The sequence below is a fragment of the Cynara cardunculus genome (genome assembly GCF_001531365.2).
Source record: "Cynara cardunculus var. scolymus isolate 2C chromosome LG 2, CcrdV1, whole genome shotgun sequence".
NCBI classification, from domain to species: Eukaryota; Viridiplantae; Streptophyta; class Magnoliopsida; order Asterales; family Asteraceae; genus Cynara; species Cynara cardunculus.
The window spans coordinates 35,971,834-35,985,801 of NC_037529.1; the positions used below are offsets into that span (position 1 = coordinate 35,971,834).

The 13,968-nt window shown below is 37.2% G+C and overlaps 1 pseudogene; it reads right to left on the reverse strand.

Annotated features, from left to right (window-relative positions):
• Positions 1 to 3,188, reverse strand: part of LOC112506065 — a 21,783-nt pseudogene extending 18,595 nt beyond the window's left edge.
• Positions 3,189 to 13,968: the final 10,780 nt, after the last annotated feature.

Consider the following 13,968-nt stretch of genomic DNA (forward strand, 5'->3'; position numbering starts at 1 on the left):
TAAGTCCAAAAACAAACAATATCAACTCTTTACAATACAGATATTACACTTTTAAAAAAAATGATCTATCTGCTCTCGAAAGTGTATCTAAAAATCACTTGTATGTTACGCTTATCAGTTCTTCACTTGGGCTGCGGTGACTTGTTCTGGTAGCTTGTTATCACTTTGGCTGCCGCTTTACAAAACTCAGAACCTTTGCTGCTGTTACGAAAACTTGAGCTGCTGTCAAGACTGCTTTCAAGACTTGCTTCTGTTTAGCTCATTCAACACTTCGATCCGCACTTGCTGCTGTCAAGATCACAACAACTTGTTGCTGCTGCTGTTTCTTAAACCAAAACCACAAACCTGTTAGTGTTAGCTTCTGTTTGAAATGCTACACACTGCTGTTACCAACACAACACATTTACTACACTAAAACAGCTCAAAACAGTTGCTGTTGTTCTTGTTGCTTCAAATATTAAACACAACAACCAAGCAGAATGCTTAAACTTGATCAGGATGCTTTTGCTCAGCTGATGCTATTCTGTCGTAAACCTCTTCTGCAAAGAGCCTGTCTATGTCCTGCTGTTACAAATCAGAAACAGTTCCAAAGTGAAGCAGTTAATGTTACACTTTTGTTGCTTCAAATCCAAATCTGCTGTCAAGACTTGCAGTTGACTGTTCCCATAACTCCTTCCATGCCTAAATCCAAATCAGGTACAAAATCTGCATCACAGTCAACAATATAACTTGCTGTTTCAACTCAAATCAACCAATTATACTGTAAAACAGTAAGAACCAAGCTGCTGCTGCTGTGTCTTCTTGTTGCTCCAAACCCAAATCTTGCTATGCCTTAAAATCTTCCAAAGAGTACTTTGATGTACCTGCTGTTTCAAATCTAAACCTGCTGCATCTGTTTCAGTCCAAATCTAAATCTGTTTCAAATCTAAATCAAAACTGATGATACCTGTTGCTGTTTAAACAGATCCTGCTGTTGGTTTGTTGCTTTCACGACAAACTCAAATACACTCAAAACATTGGATAGAAGCTATCAAGGTGATCAACCAAACAAGTGAAATAAAACAGCTCACTTACTGCTGTCAAGACCTGCAACACACTTCTGTCACCTGCACACAACTATATTGAGCTCAAAAACAGATTGAACTCAAAATTCCTTCAAAGAATCTGTTTAAGTTTTCAGATGAAGCAACGAGTGATTAAGAATGCAAAAGGAAATCTGTTGAGATGGTTGGAAAGGCTGTGAAGATGCAATGTTAAAGAATACAGATTTAAACAACCACCAGTTAACAAACAGTCTTGTCTTGAGAGCCTGAAAAATTAGTATTTTATCCTTCTTTCTCTCTTTACCTTCAACTGAAAAATAGCATCAATGGAGAATGCAAAAGCTCCAAGATAAAATCACACACTGTCTAAACTAGACAACATGTATATTAAACCTGCACACTGTCTAAATCACACACTGTCACTGCATGTATCAAATCGGCCAAGATAAAAAACACAAACTGTTAATGTGTAATTTAACAAGCGATTTAGAAATTGATGGAAGGCGATAAACACTAAACCAACTAGTTAGGTTTACACAACAGACATTAAGCCAAGCTCCAATCGATTTATGTAAATTCGATGATAAAGCAATCGAACAATCTAAGCAATTTATACCAACAGATATCGAGCCACRCGAGTGRTATATGAACTTGAAAYCCGACTAACTTGAACCTGTGCTAAATCGCCTAACCATCAAATCTAATTCAATCAAACCAGTCTTAATCAGTGTGCGGATAACTCTCCTCAAACAAGGTAAGTTYAAATTGATCGATTCTTGTAAAAAACAGTCAATATATTGAGCGATTTATCAATATGAATCAAGAAACAGAGAACAATTTAGAATCTGGATAATATGAATTGAGCGGTTTAGAAGTCCGGGCACGTTGATGCATAAAATTTTAAAGTCTTAAACCGGTCGAGTAAACCTAATCCGGTCACAAATCTGTTCAAGAGTTGATAGGTTTAGATGAACACCGATCAAGAGATGATCGGTTTAGATGAACACCGCTCAAATATTAACCCTAAACCTGAAATTGATGAAGACTTATCTGTTGTATGAATCTGATTGAATCATATGCGGTTTAGTGTAAACCGCTCAAAGCTGTTATGAATCCGCTCAATAATCCATTGATGTTTTGTGCGGTTTAGACTTAGCCTAGAATTGATGAAGCTTTGAATCAAACCTGTCTGCGGTGTAAACTCTTCTCCGCTGAAGCTACGTGCGGTTTAGATCCTTCTCCGCTCAAGTGGTGTGCGGTTTATACGAACACCGCTCAATCTGAATTCTTCAAATGGTAAGCTTATTGTGAACTCGAAAAGAATCCAGCTAAGAAATCCAGTGAAGTAATCCGCATGAAGAAACCTTGGTCGATGAAAACTTAAACCAGTCAATATGGATGGGCTTTGAAGATGGATTGGGCCTTTTGAAACAGTGGACAGTTTAACAAAAAAAATCAAGCTAAAAAAATTAAAATCAGATCAAAACTATAAAAAACACAAAAACAATTTTTTTTAACAAAATTGGATCAAAAACTCTGATTTTAAAAAAAATCAAGAACACGAAAAAAAATCTAAAAACACAAAATCCGAATAATTCTTGAAATTCAGTGATCAAATCATAAAACTTTGTGAATAACAAAGATTCACAATACAATTTCGAGCATTTTGATCCTGTTTTTAACACAAAAACACAAGAATTTTATGAAAAATTGGATCAAAATCTAAAAAAAATTAAGAACACGAAGAACACAAAAAAAATTGCGGAAGCACGAAACTGACTCTGTACATTTTGGACTTGGATATTTTGATATCGAGTTTAACAACTTCATTGCTTTTGTAAGGGTTAATTTACAAAATTTGACTTTCCCAAAACAAAAGATAGTGTATAAGGTTTATAACGATGTGGAAGCTTTGTTTGGGGAAAAATTGATAATTCTATTCAGTGTTTGTAGTTCAGGTGTGTTAAGTGTGGATATGGATGAATCAGAGTTGCAGGTTTGGCCACATACAGACTTAAAACTGTTGGATGACACTCAGAGTTAGGAAGTAAATCTGAGCGACCAAGACTTACAACACATTCCTTCCTCCAGAATACAGCTAACACGGTAATCAACCACGTGTTTGTATATGATACGACCAACCATTAACTTACATCGTAATGGCAATTAAACATTTTTTAAAAATATGACGGTTTTAAATTGTCAGGCTTAATGATTCCAATAAGTACTCTACACTTCCAAGTGTCACTCTATAAACAAACCTTTCGAGTTCTTTATTCAAATTTAAAACCAAATATAAACTCCATATATGTGAAGCGTCATCACTCCCGCCTTCCTTTTTCTCATACGAACTTACCTTTTGCAATCACAGACCACCAAAGCAATCCATCAATGGCGAACTCACAGTCCAATGTCCAGAAAACTATCCATAGCACCAAAACCTGTTTCGAACCCTCTTCTTCTTCTGATTCTGACAATGAAGTAAATCAACGTACTTCTATCATGATTGGAAACATTGAAGTTGCTATCCAGGAACATGTCTCCCTTCCTTCACGAAACCAATCTCCATCAGGTAACACCTGATTCAACCATCCAGAACCGATTGTGGTTCCAAATGACGAACAGGTCACTGAAAAGCCTAGAGAACAACTCCCTGAACCTGCTGAATCTCAAGGGGAAGTGGGAGATGCTCATGAAAGCCAACCAACACAGACTGCTGCTATGTCGTAGCTAATGCACAACTTGATGTAAGTCAGACTATTTTACCGAAATCTGAATATGATGTCATTAAAGAAAACAACAGTGCCCTAAATCTGGAATCTGAAAAATGCAAACCGGAGCATCATATTGTTATTGAGATGCTTAAAAGACATCCTCTTAAAGGAATGTTCACCAGAAGGTATGAAGTTCCTATTCAATATCTTCAACAGTGGTGGAAAAATTTAACCTATGATGAGGAAGAAAATGAAATTAATTCAACTATAGGTGGATACAGTTTTTCACTGTCCCTTGAACTGATAAGGAAGATACTCTTCCTTCCAAATAATAATGAAGTGTTGGGAAAATCAGATTTTGATGTCCTACCATATCAAGAGAAGATGATTAAAGACTTCTTTTCATTGGGATACAAAGATCCCCTGCCAATACTAAGCAGTATTAGGAGAAAAGGTTTACCACCTGTTTGGTACTGCTTGTTCTCCTGTATCAATCGATGTTTATCGCCCAAAGCTTCAAGCCTGGATCAAGCATCAAGRCCAACATTGACAATCTTCCATGGAATAGATTTCAACATGCATTATGATTATGCATCACTGTTCATGGAAGAAATTAAAGCATACATTGCAAAGCCACCTGGATACATACCATTTCAAAGATTCTTCCAACTTTCCGTGAAGGGGGAAATGCACTTACGACCGAACATTCCAGCGAGAGAGGAGGAGGACATGGATCCACAATTCTACATGGATTCACTGAGGTTATCTACTCCTCTTTCTAATTTTAGAAATCATATGCCACTGCCATTGGAATTGAGAGCATATATTAGGAACGATAATAGGGTACTTAAAGAATATTGCGCTTCTATGGGACTGCTAGAACCGGCAAACCCTACCCAAGAAGCACTTCAACGTAGGACGAGTGGTGAAGGGTCAAAAGAGAAGAGTGTTGGGGAGGAGACACAAAGGGTTATGTCTCCTAAAAGTGTAGAGAGAGAAAATGTGAATGAGAGACAGGGTAGAAGAGAGAAAAAAAGAGCATTTAGAGAGAACAGGGTAAAAAAAGAGGACCCTACCCCATCCACAAAAAGACGGGCACCCACAACTGCTACCTCACCACATTCTGTGGTAGAAGGTATTGCAAAAGGCACTGAGCCCATGCCAACACTCATATCAACCCTACCCACCCACTCATCACCTTCTCAAAAGGGTAAAGTTTCACTAAACATTTTGAGACAACCAACAGATAATCCATTAGCTCCTCAGTTGGAGGAAGTTAATGTTGAAATTGAGGAACACTTGTCTCATCCTCATCATTCATTTGCTCACATTGAGTCGGAAAGTCCATTCCATATTGAGCCAAATGCAGAACTAGAAACTGATAATCTTCCTTTCACCAGCACACGTTTTGATGACGTACCTGTTCAGGTTGTTTGTCAACCTGCATTAACACCTATAGACATTCCGTTAACGGATGGTCAAGGATTGGGTGGAAGTCCTGGTGGAATGAACAATAAAAAAATTCCATTTCCAAGTACATTTTTTGTACATGATGCGTTTGTCACATCAACAGGCCAACCCACACCAGCTGTGGGATTGCAAACAGGATCATTTGTTGATCTTGGTTTCCTATCAACAATTGTGATGCAGACAGAGTTTAACAACTTCAGTGTCTTCTGCGAAAGTGAATTTGCAAAGATTCACTCTAAAATCAATGAATTGATGGCTATAAATGAAATAAGAAGTTTACACGAGAAGATGAAGGGGGTGAAGAATATCGCGAAAACCAGCCAAACAACTCTCCGCAACTTGGAATCGAACTATGTGACGAAAGAAGATTTGAAAGTGTTTCAGAGCTACATCCTCAAAAACTTTGACATTTTGTCTCATAAGATGATTGAGATACACGCTAAGAACCAAGCTACCATTCTTAGTCAAGTAAATACCCGCAGGCAGTCTCAAATGGATGACACCAATAGACAAGCCAGAACTGAAAATCCAATCCAACCACCAACGGATCCATCCGCTTCAGAAGCAAATCCCATTCCTGCAATTCCCAAAGCGTACATGCCTCATATCGAAGATTTTGCCACAACTGCTCAACTGAATGGCGTGAAGGCGGATTTGGTGGATTTAAGATACATTACAATGTTGATATGCAGAGATATTCAACAAATGGGTTGCAAGAAAGAAACTGAATCATCTAAACCAAAGCATGATGAAGATGACGACTCTGATGATGAAGCTGACTATAATAATGAAAATAGGAGTAAGAGAATAAGACAAGAAGAGGCAACAACACTGGGAATGGCATCTAATGAAGATACAACAATTGAAGAGAACATTGAAGAGGGAAATAGTGATGAATACATAATGAATGTGGATAATACTGAAGCAGGCTGTAATGAGACGGAGAAGATGGAAATAGAGGAAATTGACACCGTTGACATTCCTAGTTCAGATGGGGACTTTAAAAATCCAGATGATGAGGTACAACTCAGACATGAGCATATTTTTCAAAATTCATGTGTTGCAATCGTTCCTTTCACACCTTTTGATGCATTTATTCAGTCAATTCATGAAAAAATCTTTACGCCCTCAACCAATCAACCTCTGAAGGAAAATTTCAAAACAACATCCGAACAAGCAAAGTCAATTGCTGAGGACGATTCAGAGATGGTTATTCATAATCCTAATGGCTCTTCCAGCTCTTTTAAGTCTTACAACCAGAAGTTCATAATAGACGGTGAGGAAGAAGTCATGCTGGAACATGAAATTGATGGGAACTGGCCTGGAGAAGTGCATATGATGTACTCTGAAATGATAAGCAGACTAAGGAGAAATGATTCACATATAAATATAAACAACCAAATTGTTGAAGTCCGTGGCTGCCATGTAAGATCCTTTGCTGCTGTTGATTACTTGGATTTAGAAATAATGAGAGCAGACAATCGAGTATATCATATCTCTAGTGCTGATTTTCCAAGATTGATGTTAGAAGATCAACTTTTCCTCCTGAAGTATTTCGAACAAGCAGAGCTTTTCTGGGCTGAAATAGAAATAAGAAGATCAATGGGGATTTACATCAGCAACCTGGGTTTATATGATATGCAAGTGGCATTAGATCTAGAACTGACCAAGATTAATGCTTATGACCCTTTGGATGAAAGCTATGAGAACGTGGCACTTATGAATCAATTTGTATTCCTTAATGAACCATGGTACTACTTTAGAAGTTCTTCGGGTCGAAGGGTGCTGAAAGTAACAAAACTTCCTCTGTTTACAAGCGAAGCAATAACACATTTTCTAAATGCCATAGAGAGTACACGTAATGTACAGGAAGATGTGAAAGAAAAGTTTCTAGATGAAATAAGCAGAGGATGAAGCTTAGGGAACTGTGTAACGATTGTTACGAGGAGGCGATAATGGAGAAGAGTTCGAAGAAAGCATCAAGTAAAGATGTGCTGCTTCTACAGGAGTACTTCATTTCTCGAGCCTTAAAACTGGTTCCAACTGCAGTGGAAGAGAAAGAGAAAGAAAGAGAAAAGGTAGATTTGGACGAATGGTTACTTGAATTCAAGCACTGGAATTTTTTCATGTCCGAATCCAATTACGTCATCAAGAATTATGTGGATACATTTACATGGAAGCCACCTGCATTCAAGAGAAAATATGAACACTTTATGAACAGAGTAGGCAAGTTTCGCAGAGATGTGTACTCAAAGCTGAGTATTATGAGGCTGGTGGACATCAAATAGAAAACATGGCAAGGTATAGTATACCAAGTTTTTAGTGTTGAGAGAACATATAATAGGGTGTATGAGTTCTCCGAGGCTGATTTCAAATTCATCAATCACAATGATTTGCTCCAATTGTATTATAAATTAGCTCCATTTGAAGATAAATGTGTCAAGTTCAGAAAGGGTTTGTGCTGTTGTTCATGGCATGCTTAGAGCTACCTTAATGGGTGGCATGACTGATTTTTAGTTGGCCATAACTCTGAACAGAGATAGGGTATATTTGATGCATCCGGAGGTCAATCTTGGAGAATTGGCAAACTTTCATACAGGAACTGTAGTGTGTGATCCTCCGAGATACATATGCAAGAATCTGAATGAGAAGTTCTTATTCAGGATGTATGATATAGCCAAGTACAACTCTGGTACATTGAAACAAGTTTACATATCATTAGAAAAGAGACTATTGAGGAAGCTGAGAATAACTCCACGAGAAGAATGGCCGAAATTAAAAGAACTCATAAATTGGATGAGAATGCAGATTGACTCTCAGCTTGAGTACAGAAGAACAATAATTGAGAAGTTCATTCCAATCCTTATTGACAGGAAGTTCAAACTCTGAAGAGAAGAAAAAGATTGAGTATACACCTGCAAAAAATATAAAAGTGACAGATTTAGTTTCGTAAAACACAAAGTTTATTTCAGAAACATAGCTTAGGATTCATCAGTTATGTAAGTAGTTTCAATTTTAGTAACAGCAGTTCATTCATTAATTTATTAAGGAAATGTAAACAGTTTGTTCTGCATTGTTCAATCTCTAATAACAGTGTGATACCTTCATTACTAATAGGCTCTACTCTTACCTTGTTTTATGTTTTTTTCATATCCTCTCTGTACATAAATGTACTGCACATCTTAACTTGAGAGAGCTAAATCATGTGACAGAATTACGTAACTAATATGGATGCTTGTGAAAAATAAGACGGTGCTTGAGAACGACCTGCCCAACTTAGAGTTTTGAAAGTAGTCTGGAAATTAAATTTAGAGAATGACTTCAGTATTCAAGTATGGATTTTTAATTTTAGACTTCAAGGAAGCCTGGACATGAAATATAAAGGATGACTTTAGCATGCAAGTACAGATCCATAATTTCAGACATGGAGGTTTGGCGGTTCCCTATGAATTTGCTAGTTCATTCTGATGAATTGGTGTTTGTTTTTCCATATTTTGGAGTATGGTTTGAATAGGGCACATTTTTCGGAGTTAGTGGAATAAACTCGGAAGGCTGCCTTTTCAGACTTCGAAGGCGTCAATTTCATAAACGTCACTCTGTGAAATCCATTTCCAGACTTCCTTGATGTCGGCAGTTCCAGACTTAGCATTGTGACAATAAGCAACCAAGACTAATTGTGAGACATTTTGAATAAGAGTTCGAAGTTCATATTTCTAAACCTATAAGAACTAAGCTGCATTCTCAACTTAATTTATGTCTTTTTCCATATTCCTCTGCTTACATAAATGTATTAAAAATCTTAATTTGAGTGATTTAAATAATCAGAACCTCTGCACAAAATAAAAGTTCCATAATTGAAAATTTTCACTCTCCTAGAAAAAAAGACAAATTGTAACTGGCATGAATACACAAGGATAATCGAAGCCAAAGGTGAAAGAAAACATCTGTATTATATTTATTATATAATATTTTTACAGTACAATCAAAGGAAACTACAGGACTTAAAAGTGAAAATAAAAAACTAAAAATAAACATAATTTATAAAGATAAATTTTTTATACATGTTGGAACATCATGAACCTCCTAAGAAGTTCACGGAACTCCAACACACGATCGATGCATCTAACCAAATTACGAGATCTCTCCTTGCCAGCCATGGTATTGTTGCTGTTTCTGAGTAAATAAATTATCCTTGATAAAGCACAGCGTAGAATCTGAATACTTTAGGCTCTGTGTAACATCTGACTTGAGCAAACCCCAAATTACCAATTTTATAAAATCTTCAATAAAATATAATTTATTAATTATCAGGACCAAAATTGATCCTAATTATTCTAAAAGTTTTGTCAAAACAATCGAAGCCAAGGATGAAAATATGAAAATGCTGCTAAAACGACTAAGTCTGGAGGAAGACCAGAGGCGATGAATCGGTCCAGAAGCAGGCGATCGACCAGAGGCTGCTGAAATGACTAAGTCTGGAAGAAGACCAGAGGCGATGAATTGGTCCAGAGGCAGGCGATGGACCAGAGGCTGCTGAAATGACTAAGTCTGGAAGAAGACCAGAGGCGATGAATTGGTCCAGAGGAGATGAAAATGGACCAGAGGCGATGAATTGGTCCAGAGGCGATGGAAAATGGACCAGAGGCGATGAATTGGTCCAGAGGCGATGGAAATGGACCAGAGGCGATGCAATGGTCCAGAGGCGATGAAAATGGACCAGAGGTGATGAATTGGTCCATAGGCGATGAAAATGGACCAGAGGCAATGCATTGGTCCAGAGGCGATGAAAATGGACCAACCCTTTGAAACACACAAATTTGGGCATAACATTAATTAACCTCAAAATATGGGATATTAATTTTCTAGAAAACTTCGAAATATCCGTTCTATTTTAGTGATAAAACCACCCAAAACACAATTCCAAACCGGATATAATGGAGTTTTTACTTACAACCCGAACTATGTAGCAAAAGAATACGGGACAAGACTATATATAAGCTACACATACTACAACTAAGAGATATGGTAATAAGCTACTATTTACCCAAAAGCAAGATCGATATCTTCAAGTTCCCCGATAAATCTTCAAGTCAAACAACGATTCTTTTTTTTTTGTCCGTCTTCTCTCCTGAGAGAGGTTGCCACTTAAATGGTAAGCCAACGCTTAGTGAGTTAAATAGTTAAGTATTACATAACAATATCGCACATGTTCATAAACATACATAATAAACTCTTATCAATAAAAGAGTTCAAGACATCATCCATATGCAAACCGAGACTTACAAAGAACCGAGTGAACAATTACGTACCGGATGCTAAGATCATAGGATTCCAAATTCAAATCACCATAGTATACCATACCATTGATGCTCAATACAACAAGGAGACAGGATCAACAACCAAATATATTCAGCAACATTAGAATACCAATAAATATCAAGAACCAAAAGATCGAATCGGTATACATAACGAGGACAGTGCATCCCCCCGTCCTTCATCTTCCGGGCTCATGCCAAAGTCCGAGTTTGAATCATACATTACGGGAAACCTCGTACTGCCCGCTTTCCTCTACCGGGTATGTGCCAAGGTTCCCTACTCATTGCTCTTCCTCCTTTCTAAGCAATGAGTATTTACAACCGCATAAAGTCTCACCCGTCCAACCCGGGATCTTGACTTCGCTATAAACTTCCGGCGTACCACACGAAGTACTACCTGTACTATGGCGTACATTTCAAGGAACAAAACAAACAAGTCCGGATCAGGAAAGCAAACCTATGTACCGAGATAGTAATATGGAATCGACTCAAGAGACGAAATCAAATACAAATCAAGATCGTGCGACTCCATTCAAGACCAAAAACATTCATATGAAAATATATATGTTCAAATCAATATGTAACAATTAACTATGTAACAATTAAAAGCTCCGAATGAGCTTACAAAGCAAGTCCAATCTACCACACTTAGATTGCTTCCAAAGTATCAAACATGTCCTAATTACCCCCTAGAGTAAATGTACAAAATCTCATAAGCAACCAATATAAGAAACTCATGATATATACATATCCTATTTGAACATTTTAACTAAATTTCTATGTACAGCTGCTGCATGCAGAACTGTTTTGCCCATTTTAAGCTTGAATTCATGCCTTGATCAAATAAGAAATAAACTAAACTCAAGTATCTAACTAAGGAAATTGGCCTCATATCATTTGGATATTTCTATGATTTTATACAGTTTTTCAAAGTCTGCATACTTTCAATGCATTCAAAAGTCGAAATTCTCATTTTCATACATTTTTCTCAAACCATTTCGATTCCAAACCATTCCAACTTCTGAATCTCAACTTAATATAACATATTTGACATAAAAAACCAAAATCCAACCTTTATTTTATCATTTATATTATCTCCCAAATCATTGACTTAATCAAGGCAAAGTTCATATGATGAACTTGCATAAATCTCGATAATCTCTTGAATCTAATGACCATTTCATGCCATAAACACTAAAATGCACTTATTTTATACACTTAAGATCAAACCCATATGAAACCCTAACTCTAAATCAACATGCAATCCATATAACAAGAATGTCAACCAAGAAAAAGTGCAAAGAATGGATTATACCTTACTTGATGATCAAATCCTTCAAAGATCTTGTAGTTCTTCTTTGATTTGAGTTGAATCGAGCTTATGTGTGTGAAAATCGCACCTCTAGTGTATGTGTGAGTTCTGGACTTATATGACATGAAAAATGGGCCAAAAATCCAATTTATAATGCTAAAACTCGAGTTGGGCCGGGTTGGCCCGACTAGGTACCCATTTTGACTATCAACACTTGAAAAATTCATAACTTTTCGTTTGAACCTCTGTTTTCTATGAGGTTTTCTCCTACACGTTCATAAAGAGAAAATCTATAACATCCAACAAAAATATTCCAGAAAAGATCTCCTGAAAAATCTGTTTTATGTATCTATTTGACGTGATATTTTCCAAATCCTCTAATATATTCTTAAGAAATAAAATTCTAAAACTTCAGACCCAAACTCCCACTAAATCATAAGTTCTATTTAACCTAATAATTAAATATACTAAGCAAATAATTGGGCATATTAGAAATTGGATGTTACAAATACCTCCTCCTTTTGAGGATTTCGTCCCCGAAATCAGTGTTGTGGAAATAAAGATGGGTATTTCGCCTTCATCTCATCTTTACGCTCCCACGTCCAATTTGGTCCCCGATGGTGTTTCCACTTGATCAATACCAAGTCTACTTCCTTATTACGTAGTTTCACTTTTCTTTTGTTCAGAATTGATCTGGTTCTTCAATGTATCTTAATTTCTCATCTACTTTGACTTCGGCTAAGGGCACCGTCTCTTCATGTTTACTACTCAAATACCACACGTTGCGGCAGTGGAATGCTCTTCCTTGGCGTGACTCTGATCCTTGAGCCATGATAGGTTCGTGGTGGAACATCGGGTGCTGGCTCCGATGGGGGTAGGAAGGATGCTTGTGGAGAAGCAGATGCTCCACTGGTCGCAGTGTCCTGCTCATACGGGTCTATCTCTTCATTATGGGCTAAGTTTCTTCTAGAGTGGCCAACCACGTAACCGGATTCATCGACTGAGTATTCACTAGAATCGGATGACGCAATAGTGATCTGCGATATTAATAACCTTAATTACTAAATACGCTATCTATAAATACTTAGAGATATAGCCAAAGCTTCTAAACAAGGCTAAGAGTGGAAATCAAACTAGACTCTCAAATATGAAGTCTCTGGTTCCATGACCAGAGCCTCTGGTCTCATGACCAGAGCTTCTGGTTCAACTAAAATCCTTAGGAAAGGATTTCTCATCCATCGGTCCTCTTGCAAACCAATGGAATTTTATTCTATCAACCGCTGGTTCAACATCCACACTTAGAATAATAATGGGTTTCTCGTCCATCGATCCTATGGTTCCTCATAATGCACTTACCAGAGCTTCTGGTTTCAAGACCAGAGCCTCTTGTTCAACTTTCATACTTAGAAAAGCACTAAGTAACCTATCCATCGATCTCTGGTTTCCTTCTCATCAATGCTTCTGGTGCATCCATGAACTCAAACAAATTTAAGGAGTTCCTATTCCTTTGCCTCTGGTCCTTCTAACCAGAGCTTCTAGTACCACATACACACTTTATAGCTTTATGGGATTTCTATCCCATTGCCTCTGGTCCTACTAACCAGAGCTTCTGATGCCACTTAAACACTTAGAAATTTTATAGAATTTCTATCCCATCGCCCTGGTCCTTCTAACCAGAGCCTCTGGTCCAACATGGACACTTAACAAAATAAAGGTTTTTCTACCCATCAACTCTGGTTCTTCTAGGGCAATGGATATTCATAGTGAGTATAACACATAAAATCATGCTTTTCATAACAATTTCTTTACGGGAGCATATCTCTAGTAAAACCGATTAAGTTCTTCTTATTATATGTAAGTTAAATACAGGTGATCAGGCTTTGTTTAATCGACATATAATAATGTGACTCGCTTTAAAATCATATGATTCTAAGTTACTTGAAAACCATTTTGAATTTTTTTTTGGTTATAGTCGATGGTTTGTAAAGAAAACCAATGTTCTCTATAACTGAAGCTCTGATACCAAATCTGTCACACCCCGCTGAAGCGGAAACACGAGATGTAACAGACAAGCGAGTCACAACAACAATTAATAAATAACACTTTTCAATTTT